The following is a 20,754-nucleotide window of genomic DNA, read 5'->3' as shown; positions in this document are numbered from 1 at the left end:
AGGGGATACCGTCTACACTCCTTCCCTAGTTATTGGGAAACAACTTACTTTATCTTCCCTTGTATTGGGAAACCTTTTTAGTTAATTACTGTTTATACGGATTGCAACTAACGGCACTAAACGCAACTCTATCACTCAAGTCCCTACTACATAATACCGATTAGTCGCCGGTGCCAGGCGAACGGGTTATTAGTTGATAGCGCTATTTAGGTTTTACCAGCCTCACACCGTGCCATGGTATGGGATCGGTCGTGAACTAATGTACTCAGGCATCCGTCAATGATGATAGAACATTGACATCGGGGCATCCTGCGGAAACGCATTCGGTTACCTAGTGTTCGGTATTGGAAAAACAGTTTAGTCGCTAACTTTTGGGGTAGCTCCCCATGGCATGTATAAACGGATAAACTAACTGGTGAAACGAGTTTTTGGTAATTAAAACTGGACAACTAGTGAACTCACTCAGCATTATTGTTGACCCCTTTACTGCATGCTTTGCAGGTGGCCAGTGACTGGAGCAGCTACTTGGGATGCGTAGTGGTCGTCTGCCCGTGTGTTGGGCATTTATTATGTTTACCTTGCGAACAATGTTTAAAACTGTTAATTATGCTTCCGCTACATTTTCTCTGAACTTAAAACTCTGAACTTGATATTTGCTAATCGTATGGTTAGTAAGTATTACTTTAATATTAACCAATGCTTAGTATAATTGGTGGCTGGATCCTGGTCAGTCACGCCCCCGAAGCGGGTGTTATCCGCGGGTGGATTTTGGGGGTGTGACAAAATTAAACCTTGTAGATCAAGGCAAACTCTTATTTAACGTGTTAAAGTTTATTGTACAAAACTTATTTTAACATGTTTGGTCAAACAAAGTCGAATCAAGTTTAGTTGATCAATGCAAATTTTTCTTTAACATGTTAAATTAATTTATTTTAATATTTTGAGCCCGCATAAACTCCATACAAAGCTTTATTTTAATATTTTAAACTCTTATCCAGAATTTAATATATAATTTGGTCAAATAAATTTAAATCGAACCTAGTAGAACAAGTCAACATTTCATCATTTTAAAGTTTATTGTACAAAACTTATTTTAATATATTTGGTCAAATAAAGTCAAAGTAAGTTTAGTTGATCAATCCAAACTTTTTTTAACATGTTAAATTAATTTATTTTAGTATTTTGAGCCCTTATAGGCAACACATAAAACTTTATTTAAGTATTTTGAATTCGAGGCTGAAATTCAATATATAATTTGGTTAAATAAACTTGAATCGCACCTAGTTGATCAACGCAAGCTCTCATTTAACATGTTAAAGTTTATTGTACAGAAATTATTTTAACATGCTTGGTCAAATAAATTCCAATCGAGTTTAGATAATCAATTTGAACGCTCATTTAACATGTTAAATTTATTTATTTTTAATATTTTAAGCCCGCATAAACTCCACACAAAACTTTATTTTAGTATTTTATACTCTAATCCAAAATTTAATATATAATATGCTCAAATAAAATTAAATCGAACCTAGTAGATCAAGGCAAACTCTCATTTAACATGATAAAGTTTATTGTACAAAACTTATTTTAACATGTTTGGTCAAATAAAGTCGAATCAAGTTTAGTTGATCAAAGCAAACTTTTCTTTAACATGTTCAATTAATTTATTTTAATATTTTGAGCCCGCATAAACTACACACAAAACTTTATTTTAGTATTTTATACCCTAATCCAAAAGTTAATGTATAATATGGACAAATAAAGTTAAATCGAACCTAGTGGACCAAGGCAAACTCTCATTTAACATGACAAAGTTTAATGTACAAAACTTATTTTAACATGTTTGGCCAAATAAAGTCGAATCAAGTTTAGTTGATCAAACCAAACTTTTCTTTAACATGTTAAATTAATTTATTTTAATATTTTGAGCACGCATAAACTCCACACAAAACTTTATTTTAGTATTTTATACTCTAATCCAAAATTTAATATATAATATGGTCAAATAAAGTTAAATCGAACCTAGTGGATCAAGGCAAACTCTCATTTAACATGACAAAGTTTATTGTACAAAACTTATTTTAACATCTTTGGTCAAATAAAGTCGAATCAAGTTTAGTTGATCAAAGCAAACTTTTCTTTAACATGTTAAATTAATTTATTTTAATATTTTGAGCATGCATAAACTCCACACAAAACTTTATTTTAGTATTTTATACTCTAATCCAAAAGTTAATATATAATATGGTCAAATAAAGTCTATTATTTAACGTTTAACATGTTAAATTTATTTTTATTAATATTTGAGCCCGCATAGACTCTATTTCTTTCTTCCTGCTACACAAGTCCCTCAAACCCTATCCAATCCATACTCACACAAACGTTATTATAAGGTTTTTAACGCTAATCTGAAATTCAGTATATAATATGATCAAATAAAATTGAATCAAATCTAACTGATCAATCCAAAATTTAATAAAATATTTATTTGTTTAAATATATTAAGCCCGCATAAACTCCAGACAAAACTTTATTTTAGTATTTTATACTCTAATCCAAAATTTAATATATATTATGGTCAAATAAAGTTAGATCGAACCTAGTAGATCAAGGCAAACTCTCATTTAACATGATAAAGTTTAATGTACAAAACTTATTTTAACATGTTTGGTCAAATAAAGTCGAATCACGTTTAGTTGATCAAAGCAAACTTTTTTAACATGTTAAATTAATTTATTTTAATATTTTGAGCACGCATAAACTCCACACAAAACTTTATTTTAGTATTTTATACTCTAATCCAAAATTTAATATATAATATGGTCAAATAAAGTTAAATCGGACCTAGTAGATCAAGGCAAACTCTCATTTAACATGATAAAGTTTATTGTACAAAAATTATTTTAACATGTTTGGTCAAATAAAGTCGAATCAAGTTTAGTTGATCAAAGCAAACTTTTCTTTAACATGTTAAATTAATTTATTTTAATATTTTGAGCCCGCATAAACTACACACAAAACTTTATTTTAGTATTATGTACTCTAATCCAAAAGTTATATAATATGGTCAAATAAAGTTAAATCGAAACTAGTAGATCAAGACAAACTCTCATTTAACATGATAAAGTTTAATGTACAAAACTTTTTTTAACATGTTTGGTCAAATAAAGCCGAATCAAGTTTAGTTGATCAAAGCAAACTTTTTTTAACATGTTAAATTAATTTATTTTAATATTTTAAGCACGCATAAACTCCACACAAAACTTTATTTTAGTATTTTATAATCTAATCCAAAAGTTAATATATAATATGGTCAAATAAAGTCTATTATTTAACGTTTAACATGTTAAATTTATTTTTATTAATATTTTGAGATCGCATAGACTCTATTTCTTTCTTCCTGCTACACAAGTCCCTCAAATCCTATCAAATCCATACTCACACAAACGCTATTATAAGTTTTTTAACGCTAATCGAAAATTCAGTACATAACATGGTTAAATAAAGTTGAACCAAATCTAAATCTAACTGATCAATGCAAACTCTAATTTAACACGTTAAATTTATTTATTTAAATATTTTAAGCCCGCATAAACTCCACACAAAACTTTATTTTAGTATTTTATACTCTAATAAAAAATTTAATATTTAATATGGTCAAATAAAGTTAAATCGAACCTAGTAGATCAAGGCAAACTCTCATTTAACATGATAAAGTTTAATGTACAAAACTTATTTTAACATGTTTGGTCATATAAAGTCGAATCACGTTTAGTTGATCAAAGCAAACTCTTTTTAACATGTTAAATTAATTTATTTTAATATTGTGAGCAAATAAACTCCAGACAAAACTTTATTTTAGTATTTTATACTCTAATCCAAAATTTAATATATAATATGGTCAAATAAAGTTAAATCGGACCTAGTAGATCAAGGCAAACTCTCATTTAAAATGATAAAGTTTATTGTACAAAAATTACTTTAACATGTTTGGTCAAATAAAGTCGAATCAAGTTTAGTTGATCAAAGCAAATTTTACTTTAACATGTTAAATTAATTTATTTTAATTTTTTGAGCCCGCATAAACTACACACAAAACTTTATTTTAGTATTTTATACTCTAGTCCAAAAGTTATATATAATATGGTCAAATAAAGTTAAATCGAAACTAGTAGATTAAGGCAAACTCTCATTTAACATGATAAAGTTTTATGTACAAAACTTATTTTAACATGTTTGGTCAAATAAAGCCGAATAAAGTTTAGTTGATCAAAGCAAACTTTTCTTTAACATGTTAAATTAATTTATTTTAATATTTTGAGCACGCATAAACTCCACACAAAACTTTATTTTAGTATTTTATAATCTAATCCAAAAGTTAATATATAATATGGTTAAATAAAGTCTATTATTTAACGTTTAACATGTTAAATTTATTTTTTTTAATATTTTGAGCCCGTATAAACTCTATTTCTTTCTTCCTGCTACACAAGTCCTTCAAACCCTTTCAAATCCATACTCACACAAACATTATTATAAGTTTTTTAACGCTAATCTGAAATTCAGTATATAATATGGTCAAATAAAGTTGAATCAAATCTAACTGATCAATGTAAATTCTAATTTAACATGTTAAATTTTTTTATTTAAATATTTTGAGTCTGCATAGACCCTGTTTCCTTCTTCTGGCTACAAATGCTCTACCCTCCTAAATCCATCCTCACACAAAACTTTTTTTTTTTTGAACTTTAATACGAAATTCAATATATAATGCAGTCAAATAATGTCTTTCATTTAACATTTAACATGTTAAATTTATTTACTTAAATATTTTGAGCACGCATAAATTGTATTTCCTTTTTCCTTCTACAAAAATTCTGCAAATCCATACTCACACAGACGTTATTTTATTTTAACTCTAATCCGAAATTCAATATATAATGTGGTACAATAAAGTTGAACCGAATCTAATTGACCAATGCAAACTTTCATTTAACATGTTAAATTTATTTATTTTAATATTTTTAACATTATGTTTAAAAAAATTGTTTGAAAGTGAACTTTTAACATTATGTTTAACAAAATCTTTTGAAAGTAAACTTTAAATAAAATAAGTTAACATGTTAAATTTAAATATTTGTTCCTATAGGTTGGTACCTTCATAGATCATTAACATTATTGGTAATCTAAAAGTTGAAACAATCCAAATAGAAAGAATGACTATGTCCAATATCGTTGCATTGCAGCGGTAGAGGTATTGGTGGGCAATGATAGGAGATCTGGGGAATCTTGGGCTCGATTCTTGAGTCAAACGGGTTTTACAGGTATTTTCACTGTCGTGCCTATGTGCAGGCAAGTTACTGGGTTTTCACCAAAATTGGTGTTTGGTGACTCAGGTCACTCTCAGAGCACTTGATTTGTGTAGTGAGTACCCAAGAGTGCTCGAGTTTGATTTGTTAGCCCTTTAAAAGAAAACGAAAAAAAGAAAGAATGACTATTTTGGGATTAGATGATGTTTTGATGTACCGTACTACTACTTACTTTTTATTCACCTTAATATGTTAATTAATGATAGATATATAGTTAAAATTATCTATAATATTGTCTTCTGTAAAAAAAAAACAAATAGAACTGTTGTTCACTTCATTTTTTAAGTCAACGAACGATTACTCACCTTGTTGCTTTTCTTTTTGGCCAGCAAAGAATACTCTTATTGGAAGACCAACAAACAAACATACAACGAGACTTAGCAAGAGACTAAGACCACATGAACACACCAAGATAGCCAAAACAAAACATACACCCCCTACTAATTAAACAAAGTCTATATTGGTAAAATCATTCCAGTTCTCTTTTCACAACCCTCCGATCCGACTGCTTTTCTCCACCCACCAGTAGGAACCAAATTTGATTTCTTCCAGCACCATGCTTATGGTTTTGTGTTTCCAGTTGAATATTTTATCGTTGCCAAAGTCTTCACCTGTCTTGACTACTGCAGTGAGAAAACATGGATGCCACACTATCGAAATTTGTCTGAATCGCAATCTTCACCCAAACACAAACAAGCCACCACACTGCTTTGGCGAAATGGACGCCTACCAGCAGATGGTCAGTCGTCTCTTGTTTGATGCCACAGATCTTGCATCCCCCCCTCTCTTCACATTCCTTTTCGTTAGAGCGTCGACCATCGAGATTTTGTGAAGGGCCGCTCTCCAACAAAAGTAGTTAACTTTCGGCACCGCAATATCATTCCAGATTATGGGATTGGGCTGCGCCCCCTGGTTTATTCTATTTTATAAATCGATGTACGCCTGTTTAACCGAAGACATGATCTTGACACCATCAGTAACCCATCTCCACACATCCCCAGTTGTTGTGATGTTTTGCTTCTCAAGAAGGCTCGGCAACTCGACCCACTCGCTTCTTTCCGCTGCAGAATCAGGGGGATTCCGCCATGCTAGATCCCAACAGATGCCTTGATTAACCCCCCTGAAGCAGTCTTGTATGACTGCTTTTTTGTGTTGCACCAGATTGAAGATCCGTGGGAATTGGTCCTTCAGTCTGTCACCTTCCGTCCATTTGTCGTATTACATCATCCCCTTATCTCCACCTTGATAGTACTAGAGTCTCTGGTTCCATCATTGACAATTAAGCTTTGTTAAGTGAACTAAAAAACAAAAGGAAAAGTAAATGTAACTTTCTATTTTTTTCATTTATCCAAATCACTTTATCTTGTATATGTATCTTTTAAAATGACGCAAATTTAACTAACATAACTATCATTCTATTTTTATTATATGATTTCAAAAAAAAAAAACACATTAAAAATAGAAAAATCTTATCTTAACAACGTTATCTTAGTGGAAGAATAATCTAAAATAAAATTACTTATAACTATAAAGGCCTTGGATTTACGATTGGAGAGTGCAACTATAAGCAATCAGACCTTAGAGACTTGTGAACAAAGAGATCTTGCGCCATCGTCTTCGGTTGACCTTTTCCAAATTTAGATCTAACTAGTATGATTCCCATGCACGTTGCAGCGCAGACATCACGTTAAATCGAGCCGAGCCGTCGTTAATATTTAAACTAAAACCTTTAAAAATGGAAGATGCACGGTACCCCCGACCGTGGAAGGGATCCCCCTTCCCAAGCTAGCGAACCGACAACGCTGCCTGACGGTGAAACCCCTGCCAACCCGAGGGGCTAAAACATGTTTCGAACCCGTAACCTCGATTGTTCTCGGGCCGGTTTAAGGTGGGGGCCGGTGGCCACTGGGCTGACACCCAATGGTTGACTAAAACCTTAGGTAAGAACCTAATATGGCAAATTCAGTAAGTAAGACCAACTGGGCCGGGAGAGTGAACTCTAAGCTACCACCATCTCATAGCTCACAAATCAAAGACACAATTCGATTCGCCCATCCACAGGTCCAAATCATGATATGTTAATTAGGCATATCTACACCTAGTTGTCAAACAAACCAACTTATTAGGCATCCATACAATAGTTCAGGTACATATAGTAGGGTTTAACTACTAAATTAAAGTATAGAAAGCATAATATGTTGTCAAATCCTCCTCCTCAAATGAACAATCCACTTACAGTTATGTTGTAAGTTTAAAAACGCTACCAATTTCAAAGAACCTACAAAGTTCATCTCAAAAACTTAAATCTACCAATCCTTGTCAACTTTTTAAACTATGTCCTTCAATTTCAAGCACACCCAGTCAATCACCAAAATCGAACTGAAATATCATAGTAACTAACTGCAACACTGATTAGAGTTTCAATTCCAGACAAATCGTGATGTTTCTAGTTGCAATATCAATCAAATTTAGTAGACAGATGCAATTAACTTTAAATTGACAAACCTAGTTCAAGAAACCGTTGATGCATCCAAACATCGAAAGAAATTCAACTCAATTCGCTAAATGTCGTGTCTCCATCATCGACTGAGTGATGAGTAAATACAACTCAATTCGCTAGAACCTTGCGTCGGTACGATCGAACAGTGGAGGAGCTAGGGTTACGACTTAGGCTTTCTTAGTGGCGATGGCGGTGGCGTTGGTGGTGGTAGTGGTGGTAGTTCTTCAGAGGAGGTAGGGTTTGCAACTGAGAAAGGATTAGTGTTTTTGATACGCGAAGTTAATGAAATATAGTTGGACAAAAAATGCCCTTGTTCCCCAGTTCCCCACTTTTTTAGTGTTCCCCAATGAACCCTCCCCATATATATATATATATATATATATATATATATATATATATATATATAATTTAATAACGTATCAATCATTACGTGCTAGCTAGAATATATTTTATAAATTCCAAACGACAAATAAATCCATTAGTACTCTAAGATGTAAAACCAATCTCCTTTGAATGTATATAGAGTTATGGACCACATTGTACGATCATGTGACAACCACACAATTCCACATGAAGCTATCTCCCAAATAAATACATAAGTTACATATTGCCCTTTGATCACCACCACTTTCCTGCACAATGACAGACCACCGGAAAAACAAAATCATAATTGTCGCTTACCCGAACCAAGGCCACATAAACCCATCCCTTCGGTTTGCCAACTGTCTTGTTAAGTTGGGAGTCGATGTCACCTTTTGCACCAGCGTTTCGGTCATACAACGCATGCAAACCACCCATCACAACCTAACCTTTGGTCAAATAACATGATAAAGTTTTATGTACAAAACTTATTTTAACATGTTTGGTCAAATAAAGCCGAATAAAGTTTAGTTGATCAAAGCAAACTTTTCTTTAACATGTTAAATTAATTTATTTTAATATTTTGAGCACGCATAAACTCCACACAAAACTTTATTTTAGTATTTTATAATCTAATCCAAAAGTTAATATATAATATGGTCAAGTAAAGTCTATTATTTAACGTTTAACATGTTAAATTTATTTTTTTTAATATTTTGAGCCCGTATAAACTCTATTTCTTTCTTCCTGCTACACAAGTCCTTCAAACCCTATCAAATCCATACTCACACAAACGTTATTATAAGTTTTTTAACGCTAATCTGAAATTCAGTATATAATATGGTCAAATAAAGTTGAATCAAATCTAACTGATCAATGTAAATTCTAATTTAACATGTTAAATTTTTTTATATAAATATTTTGAGTCTGCATAGACCCTGTTTCCTTCTTCTGGGTAAAAATGCTATACCCTCCTAAATCCATCCTCACACAAAACTTTATTTTATTTTTTTTTGAACTTTAATACGAAATTCAATATATAATGCAGTCAAATAATGTCTTTCATTTAACATTTAACATGTTAAATTTATTTACTTAAATATTTTGAGCACGCATAAATTGTATTTCCTTTTTCCTGCTACAAAAATTCCGCAAATCCATACTCACACAAAAGTTATTTTATTTTTTACCTCTAATCCGAAATTCAATATATAATGTGGTACAATAAAGTTGAACCGAATCTAATTGACCAATGCAAACTTTCATTTAACATGTTAAATTTATTTATTTTAATATTTTTAACATTATGTTAAAAAAATTGTTTGAAAGTGAACTTTTAACATTATGTTTAACAAAATCTTTTGAAAGTAAACTTTAAATAAAATAACTTAACATGTTAAATTTAAATATTTGTTCCTATAGGTTGGTACCTTCATAGATCATTAACATTATTGGTAATCTAAAAGTTGAAACAATCCAAATAGAAAGAATGACTATGTCCAATATTGTTGCATTGCAGCGGTAGAGGTATTGGTGGGCAATGATAGGAGATCTGGGGAATATTGGGCTCGATTCTTGAGTCAAACGGGTTTTACAGGTATTTTCACTGTCGTGCCTATGTGCAAGCAAGTTACTGGGTTTTCACCAAAATTGGTGTTTGGTGACTCAGGTTACTCTCAGAGCACTTGATTTGTGTAGTGAGTACCCAAGAGTGCTCGAGTTTGATTTGTTAGCCCTTTAAACGAAAACGAAAAAAAGAAAGAAGGACTATTTTGGGATTAGATGATGTTTTGATGTACCGTACTACTACTTACTTTGAATTCACCTTAATATGTTAATTAATGATAGATATATAGTTAAAATTATCTATAATATTGTCTTCTGTAAAAAAAAATACAAATAGAACTGTTGTTCACTTCATTTTTTAACTCAACGAACGATCACTCACCTTGTTGCTTTTCTTTTTGGCCAGCAAAGAATACTCTTATTGGAAAACCAACAAACAAACATACAACGAGACTTAGCAAGAGACTAAGGCCACATGAACACACCAAGATAGCCAAAACAAAACATACACCCCCTACCAATTAAACAAAGTCTATATTGGTAAAATCATTCAAGTTCTCTTTTCACAACCCTCCGATCCGACTGCTTTTCTCCACCCACCAGTAGGAACCAAATTTGATTTCTTCCAGCACCATGCTTATGGTCTTGTGTTTCCAGTTGAATATTTTATCGTTGCCAAAGTCTTCACCTGTCTTGACTACTGCAGTGAGAAAACATGGATGCCACACTATCGAAATTTGTCTGAATCGCAATCTTCACCCAAACACAAACAAGCCACCACACTTCTTTGGCGAAGTGGACGCCTACTAGCAGATGGTCAGTCGTCTCTTGTTTGATGCCACAGATCTTGCATCCCCCCCTCTCTTCACATTCCTTTTTGTTAGAGCGTCGACCATCGAGATTTTGTGAAGGGCCGCTCTCCAACAAAAGTAGTTAACTTTCGGCACCGCAATATCATTCCAGATTATGGGATTGGGCTGCGCCCCCTGGTTTATTCTATTTTCTAAATCGATGTACGCCTGTTTCACCGAAGACATGATCTTGACACCATCAGTAACCCATCTCCACACATCCCCAGTTGTTGTGATGTTTTGCTTCTCAAGAAGGCTCGGCAACTCGACCCACTCGCTTCTTTCCGCTGCGGAATCAGGGGGATTCCGCCACGCTAGATCCCAACAGATGCCTTGATTAGCCCCCTTGAAACAGTCTTGTATGACTTCTTTTTTGTGTTGCAGCAGATTGAAGATCCGTGGGAATTGGTCCTTCAGTCTGTCACCTTCCGTCCATTTGTCGTATCACATCATCCCCTCATCTCCACCTTGATAGTACTAGAGTCTCTGGTTCCATCATTGACAATTAAGCTTTGTTAAGTGAAAAAAAAACAAAAGGAAAAGTAAATGTAACTTTCTATTTTTTTTCATTTATCCAAATCACTTTATCTTGTATATGTATCTTTTAAAATGACACAAATTTAACTAACATAACTATCATTCTATTTTTATTATATGATTTCAAAAAAAAAAACACATTAAAAATAGAAAAATCTTATCTTAACAACGTTATCTTAGTGCAAGAATGATCCAAATTAAAATTACTTATAACTATAAAGGCCTTGGATTTACGATTGGAGAGTGCAACTATAAGCAATCAGACCGTAGAGCCTTGTGAACAAACAGATCTTGCGCCATCGTCTTCAGTTAACCTTTTCCAAATTTAGATCTAACTAGTATGATTCCCATGCGCGTTGCAGCGCAGACATCACGTTAAATCGAGCCGAGCCGTCGTTAATATTTAAACTAAAACCTTTAAAAATGGTAGATGCACGGTACCCGCGACCGTGGAAGGGATCCCCCTTCCCAAGCTAGCGAACCGACAACGCTGCCTGACGGTGAAACCCCTGCCAACCCGAGGGGCTAAAACATGTTTCGAACACATGACCTCGAGTGTTCTCGGGCCGGTTTAAGGTGGGGGTCGGTGGCCACTGAGCTGACACCTAATGGTTGACTAAAACCTTAGGTAAGAACCTAATATGGCAAATTCAGTAAGTAAGACCAACTGGGCCGGGAGAGTGAACTCTAAGCTACCACCATCTCATTGCTCACAAATCAAAGACACAATTCGATTCGCCCATCCACAGGTCCAAATCATGATATGTTAATTAGGCATGTCTACACCTAGTTGTCAAACAAACCAACTTATTAGGCATCCATACAGTAGTTCAGGCACATATATTAGGGTTTAACTACTAAATTAAAGTATAGAAAACACAATATGTTGTCAAAATCCTCCTCCTCAAATGAACAATCCACTTACAGTTATGTTGTAAGTTTTGAAAACGCAAGGCTCATTACTTCAATTAGTCCCCGTGTTCCTCGAATGGATCTCTTAGTTGTTGAGAAGGTTGCCCAAAAGCGGTATACAAGGCGTACCCAGTAAAACTTACAAGCTACCAATTTCAAAGAACCTACAAAGTTCATCTCAAAAACTTAAATCTACCAATCCTTGTCAACTTTTTAAACTATGTCCTTCAATTTCAAGCACACCCAGTCAATTACCAAAATCGAACTGAAATATCATAGTAACTAACTACAATACTAATTAGAGTTTCAATTCCAGACAAATCGTGATGTTTCTAGTTGCAATATCAATCAAATTTAGTAGACAGGTGCAATTAAATTTAAATTGACAAACCTAGTTCAAGAAACCGTTGATGCATCCAAACATACGAAATTCAACTCAATTCGCTAAATGTCGTGTCTCCATCGACTAAGTGATGAGTAAATACAACTCAATTCGCTAGAACCTTGCGTCGGTACGATCGAACAGTGGAGGAGCTAGGGTTACGACTTAGGCTTTCTTAGTGGCGATGGCGGTGGCGTTGGTGGTGGTAGTTCTTCAGAGGAGGTAGGGTTTGCAACTGAGAAAGGAGTAGTGTTTTTGATACGCGAAGTTAATGAAATATAGTTGGACAAAAAATGCCATTGTTCCACAGTTTTCCACTTTTTTAGTGTTCCCCAATGAACCCTCCCCTATATATATATATATATATATATATATATATATATATATATATATATATATATATATATATATATATATATATATATTATTTAATAACGTATCAATCATTACGTGCTAGTTAGAATATATTTTATAAATTTCAAACGACAAATAAATCCATTAGTACTCTAAGATGTAAAACCAATCTCCTTTGAATGTATATAGAGTTATGGACCACACTGTACGATCATGTGACAACCACACAATTCCACATGAAGCTATCTCCCAAATAAATACATAAGTTACATATTGCCCTTTGATCACCACCACTTTCCTGCACAATGACAGACCACTGGAAAAACAAAATCATAATTGTCGCTTACCCGAACCAAGGCCACATAAACCCATCCCTTCGGTTTGCCAACTGTCTTGTTAAGTTGGGAGTCGATGTCACCTTTTGCACCAGCGTTTCAGTCATACAACGCATGCAAACCACCCATCACAACCTAATCTTTGCCCCATTTTCTGATGGACACGACGATGGCCAACAATCAACCACCACCTTTCAACAAAACTACTCAGATTTTGCTACTAATGGTGTTTATGCGGTGAAGGAAATAATTAGTTCCGCGGCCGCAACAGGACAGCCCTTTGATGACTTAGTCTACACTAGTGTCGTACTGTAACACCCCAACCCGGAAGGGCTGACGTGTCACAATAACGGTAACATAAACAAAAGTCATAATTCCATTTATTTATTTGATAAGGACACAACCACACGACTATTAAGATTAATATACAAGCGGAGACATTTATCTTAATTAACTAACATCTTCAGATTTATTCCTAGGCTTTATTCTTCTCTCTTTTCCCCTCCCAAAGTAACCTGTGGACCTGTATATACAAAAAAGTTTACGGAATGAGCCGAATGCTCAGTACGGAATTTTAGGCTCAAATAACAAATAAATGCTTCATATGAAATCTTATCCGGATGGAACTTTAGGCGAAAATGATACGATGCAAGAACAAAATTTCATAATCATATCTTACGGATGTACCCATGAGCAAACTTAAAACGTGACAATACACAGGTAGCTACTCCTGCATAATTATCACATGAGATGGCGAATTGGCATACCCGTTATCCACCTCCTTATACTTATACTTAAATCCTAGGATCGATCCATACGCCTCCTAATAGCCTTATGTACCACACTTGTACTTAAGAGACGCCGTGAACTGATCTCTCCGTCACGGATGGAGCACATGATGTTGATGCCACAACAACATGCTCGTGGGACACTCCACGAGAAGCGATACTCAGGGTATCAGAGTACAAATGGTTTTATTCACATAACTTGTAAAACTTATTTTCATAATAAAACGGAACATATATTGGAATCATGCGATAATGAGTATAACATAATACTATCGCATGATATGAAAGCTAAATCAAATGATTAGGATAGGAATCGAACGGACTGTCAAATGAATCGATAATCAAAGACGTGAGGAGTTTTTAACAAATATAGTAATTTAGTGGTTTTATAACAATTTGAATATGAAGCAATAAAGAGTGGGGTAAGGATCCGTACCTTAATAACTCCAAAGTGAAGCTACCTTGTGCTAATGTTTTAGATTTATACGGGCAGAGTTTAGACTACTGATTAATCTTTTAACCTAATTTAAATAACATGCACACAAACTAGGTTAGTAACTTAATACAGCATTTACGTCAATTCACGAGATTAAACCTTCACAACAATTAACAAGTGCAATACTTCAACTCATTGATCGAATTATCGACAAACGACAAAGTATAATACTTAATAATTCGATCGGATTCACAACGAATAACAGAGCATAGTCCGAATTCGAACAGCACTCAAATATTCAAGTCGAAATCACGATGAACAATAAAGTATAAGCTCAATTTTGAGCAGCACTCGGACAATCGTCGGATAGTTATAATCGATCGGATGTTGAATCATAATTGCGATCGAGTTATTACCCTGATTGCGGCAGTGATTCGTGAATTGTGTGTGTTGTGAACGATTTCTGCTATAACTCAGCGTATACTGTGAGTTTTTTCGTCGTTCAAGTGCCCAATTTCAAGTCCCAGACTCCTCTATTTATACCCGAAATTTGACCCTGTCGCGTAGCGCGAGGGGTACCCCCATGGGCGTCGCGCTACGCGAGGGGTAACCTATGTTTATAGGGTAGCTACGTGTGTAACTAGGCTTGCTGTGTTGACAGTTTCTTAAATTTCGAATTTGACAGATAGTTATGAGGATAATCGTAACTAGGGTTTTGCCCCCCCCTGAGTTTTAGGGGCCCTGATCCTGATTCTGATGATTCTGAAAATTTTAGGGTTAGTGCAGAATTACTTGGGTGTCTTAATTAGGGTTTTCTTAGTGGTTAATGATTTTAAATTTAGGGGCATTACAACTATTACCCCCTTAAAAGAAATTTCGTCCTCGAAATTTTTGCAAATAAGCATATAACCTATCGCATAAGTACTAGAAATGAAAATTTTATAGCAGAGTTACTAACTTATATAACTAGAACCTCCTAACCACACATGTGTATCTGAAATTTATAACTAAGGTCATGACTATACTTGTCAATTATCCTATATATGTGCCCTAATGGTCCTTCTTAAAATATTTTTTCCGTATGAAAAGTTAATAGAGACTTACAGATACTTAGAGTGACTATTAGTACTAACATTTCCTACATAGATATACTTAGTCATAGCTAAAATATCTTCTCATAAGGTAAAGCATAAATGACCGTAAACAGAAACAAATGAACATATATCAAATAGCAAGATTTACCGTTACTCGACTAAAATTCTATTGCGAGAATAGATTAGGGTATAGAGAACGAATTGATTCTTCAGATTCCCATGTTGCTTCGTGTTCAGAGTGATTTTTCCAAAGGACTTTAACAAACGGAATTACTTTCCTACGCAAAACCCTTTCTTGTCGATCTAAGATGGCTTCTGGTTCCTCTTCGTAGGACAAATCTTCGTGAATCGTAAGTAACAGATAACTAATGACATGGAGTGGATGATAATTATATCCTCTTAAAGAGGATACATGAAAAACGTTATGAACGTGAGAGAGTTGAGGCGGTAAAGCCAGTCGATATGACACTTCTCCAATTCTTTCAAGGATTTCAAACGGACCGATGAAACGGGGACTAAGTTTCCCTTTAATTCCAAATCTACGAACACCACGCCAAGGTGATACCTTTAAGAATACGTGGTCACCAATTTTAAATTCGAGGGGTCGTCTATCTTGATCTGCATAGCTCTTTTGTCTACTCTGAGCTTCTTTCAGTTTTTCTCGGGCTATAGTGACTTTTTCATTTGTAATCTGAACTAATTCTGGCCCTTCAATAATCTTTTCTCCGACTTCATCCCAGCATAATGGTGCGCGACATTTCCGACCGTACAAAAGCTCAAAAGGTGCCATGCCAATACTTGCTTGCCAACTATTGTTGTAAGCGAACTCAACAAGACATAAATATTCATCCCAATTTCCAGACCATTCAAGTGCGCGTGCTCGGAGCATGTCTTCCAAGGTCTGAATCGTGCGTTCTGACTGCCCATCTGTTTGTGGATGGAAAGCCGTACTAAACTTTAGTCGTGTCCCCCAAGCTGCCTGAAAACCTTTCCAAAATCGTGAGGTGAAACGTGGGTCTCTATCGGAAACAATGGAAGATGGTGTGCCATGGAGTCGAATAATTTCTTGAAGAAATATTTCGGATAACTTATTAACCGAAAATCCTTGCTGAATTGGTAGAAAATGTGCTGACTTTGATAATCTATCGACAACAACCCATACAACATCATTCTTCTTGAATGTCTTAGGTAAACCAGTAACAAAATCCATTGTGATCTCATCCCACTTCCATATGGGAATATCCAATGGCTGCAACAGACCGCTTACTCGTTTGTGTTCAATTTTCACTTGTTGGCAAGTGAGACATTTACTTACGTATCGAGCAACGTCTTCCTTCATGCCATTCCACCAGAAGTTCTGTCTTAAATCTCTATACATCTTGGTAGATCCTGGGTGAATCGAAAATGGTGAGCTGTGAGCTTCGGCTAATAATGACTCACGAAGGGTGGAGTCATCGGGTACACAAAGTCTTTTGCCGCACCAAATCACCCCTTGATGGTCTATACTAAATTCAGATTGCTTACCCACCTCGAGATTTTGCACAATTGCCCAAAGTTCTCCATCTTGCTTTTGTGCTTCTTTGATCCGGGATATGAGGTTGGGTTCAATCTGCATTCTAGCTAGATATCCATCAGAGTTACTAACCTGAAGCCAAATGTCCATCCTTTCGAGATCCCTCCTAACATGAGGTTGAATTTGTAGGCAAGATATAGTCCCGGAGTTCTTTCGGCTTAATGCGTCAGCTACTACATTGGCTTTGCCTGGATGGTATTGAATATTTGTGTCATAATCTTTTAAAAGTTCTAACCACCTTCTTTGCCTCATATTTAGCTCCTTCTGCGTAAATATATACTTAAGGCTCTTGTGGTCGGTAAAGATGTCACAACTTTCACCATACAGATAATGTCGCCAAATCTTAAGTGCAAAGACGACTGCGGCTAATTCTAAATCATGTGTAGGATAGTTAACTTCATAAGGCTTCAACTGACGGGAGGCATAAGCGATAACCTTCCCATGTTGCATTAGCACACAACCTAATCCTTTCTTTGAGGCATCACTGTAGACTTGGTAACCTCCTGATCCAGAAGGAAGAGCGAGTATCGGAGAGGATACGAGTCGTTTCTTTAATTCTTCAAAGCTTTTCTCTTGTTCTTCATTCCATGAGTACTTCACCCCTTTCCTGAGGAGTTTTGTGAGTGGTAAAGCAATTACCGAGAATCTTTCAACAAATCTTCGGTAATAGCCAGCAAGACCCAAGAAACTTCGTATTTCGGTAACAGAAGTGGGTCTTGGCCATTTTGTAATAGCTTCAACCTTTGTTGGGTCTACCATAATTCCCTCTGCTGATATGACATGTCCTAGAAATGACACTTGGCTAAGCCAAAAGTCACATTTGGAAAACTTCGCGTACAACTTCTCATGCCGCAAGGTTCCAAGTACTATATGTAGATGTGCTTCATGCTCTTCGCGACTCTTAGAATATACCAGAATGTCATCGATAAAGACAATAACGAATTTGTCTAGGAATTGGTGAAATACGCGATTCATCAAATCCATAAAGATTGCGGGTGCATTAGTTAGCCCAAAGGGCATAACCAAAAATTCGTAATGACCATATCGAGTACGAAAAGCGGTCTTGGGAACATCATCATTCTTGACCTTTAGCTGATGGTACCCAGACCTCAGGTCGATTTTTGAGAAGAACTGAGCCCCCTGAAGTTGATCAAAGAGATCATCAATGCGAGGCAGAGGATACTGATTACGAATAGCAATCTTGTTCAGCTCTCGGTAGTCAATACATAAACGCATACTACCGTCTTTCTTCTTTACAAATAAGACCGGAGGACCCCAAGGTGAAACACTGGGTCTTATGAATCCTAAATCTAACAATTCTTGCAATTGTTCCTTCAACTCCTTCAGTTCCATCGGGGCCATACGGTATGAAGCTTTAGAAATAGGTTCGGCACCAGGGATCAAGTCGATGGTGAATTCTAACTGACGGTCGGGTGGTAATCCCGGGAGTTCATCTGGAAATACATCAGGATATTCATGAATAACGGAGTGGCTATCGATACTCTTAACACTAGCAGAAGTATCCTTAATCGATGCTAGGAACCCAGCACAGCCGTTTGATATGGATTTTCGAGCCTTAAGTGCAGAGATAATTTTAAGAGATTTATGGGCTTGAGTTCCCTGATATATAATATCAGGATGATGAAGATCACCGAAAATAACTCGGCGAGAATGACAATCTATAGTTACACGATGTCTAGACAACCAATCTATTCCTAGAATAACATCAAAGTCACACATATGTATTGGAAATAGGTCTGCCTTACACACAATAGATTCAATACGGATCGGACAATCCTTATATACGTAAGTGATTACTTAGTATGATTTAAGGGAGTTGGTCTTATAGGAAGGTACTTAGTAAACGAGTGGGATACTAAAGAATGAGTCGCTCCTGTATCGAATAACACATAGATACTACGTTCACCAATCTGAAGGGTTCCAGATACAGTACCTGGAATATTAGCAGCGTCAGTAGCGGAAAGTGCGAAAATTCTTCCTCCAACATTGGGTTAATTATTCTTCTTAGTATCTTTCTTAGGACATTCCTTGATCATGTGTCCAGTTTGGCCACATCTAAAGCATGCTCCTGTACTTCGGTGACATACGCCCTGATGTCTCTTTCCACAAGTATTACATAGAGGATATGTAATCTGATTCGGGTTTACTTGTTGATTCAGTGGTTGAGCTCTAATAGGTTCTACATACAACTGAATCTGGTTTTGAGCAGGCCTCAGGTTTTGAAGTCTAGGTTGCCATGGACGTGCTTGATTTCCAGAGTTTTGATTTCCTTGCACTTTACGATCTTGATGCTGTGGCGCAGTGGATGATTGGCCGATTTCCTGCTTAAATTGGCCTTCCCTATTTCTCTTCTTATTATCCCAGTTCGGGATAAAAATTCTTTTCTTTCGAACTCAAAAGTTTTGATTGCATCAGCAACTTCGGTGACATCCTTAAATTTCATGTACATGATCGATTTCCGAATTCGATCATTAACTGCCCACTTACATTTTTCTGCCTGGACTTCTGCTAATCCTGCAACATCTCCTACAATACTAGCCAACCTTGAAAATCGAGTAATGAACTCAGAGGCTGGTTCATCACTCCCCTGTCGAATTATTGCATACTCCCTGATATAAGCTTCTTTATCAGCGGTCGAAAAATACTTATCGTAAAAGATATTACGAAAGTCGACCCATGAAAGATTAGCGTCAAAATCATCCCCTCCTTTGACTTGCTTATATCCTTCCCACCAAGTTTGTGCGTCATCTTCAAATTTGTAGGTAGCCAGTCTAACTTTGTATTGCTCCGGGACTCCAAGAACTCCGAAGATCTTTTCAACATGAGCTATCCAGTTTCTTGCTTCGACTGGATTAGTAGCGTGGCTAAAGGATTTCGGCTTTTGTTTTTGGAATTTACTAATCCATATGTCTATACTAATATTGTTAGTGGTATTCTCACGAGTTTCACCACCAGAGATTGGATTAGTGTTAGTGCGTTCTGGATGAAGAGTTTGTTGAATAACGGCCTCAGCTGTTTGAGCAACCAGGTTTGTAAGCAACCCAGCAACAGCCTGGTTGATAGCATTAATTATGTTTGGATCAACTGGAGTCTCATTCGAAGAAGTGTTGTTACGTTCATGGTTAGTACGAGTATTCCTACGTGGCGGACGACGAGGAGGCATCTATAAGAATAGACATAGGATTTAAACCAAATAAGGGATCAAGTTGAATTCTATCATAGATATCTACCCATTCCTCACAGGTCTTAATTACTATCTTCAAGTTTTCTACAGGAAAGAGCCTTTGCTCTGATACCATAGTTGTAACACCCCAACCCGGAAGGGCTGACGTGTCACAATAACGGTAACATAAACAAAAGTCATAATTCCATTTATTTATTTGATAAGGACACAACCACACGACTATTAAGATTAATATACAAGCGGAGACATTTATCTTAATTAACTAACATCTTCAGATTTATTCCTAGGCTTTATTCTTCTCTCTTTTCCCCTCCCAAAGTAACCTGTGGACCTGTATATACAAAAAAGTTTACGGAATGAGCCGAATGCTCAGTACGGAATTTTAGGCTCAAATAACAAATAAATGCTTCATATGAAATCTTATCCGGATGGAACTTTAGGCGAAAATGATACGATGCAAGAACAAAATTTCATAATCATATCTTACGGATG

The sequence above is a fragment of the Helianthus annuus genome, chromosome 14, assembly GCF_002127325.2.
Source record: "Helianthus annuus cultivar XRQ/B chromosome 14, HanXRQr2.0-SUNRISE, whole genome shotgun sequence".
Taxonomy (NCBI): Eukaryota; Viridiplantae; Streptophyta; class Magnoliopsida; order Asterales; family Asteraceae; genus Helianthus; species Helianthus annuus.
This window is presented reverse-complemented; position numbering follows the sequence as displayed.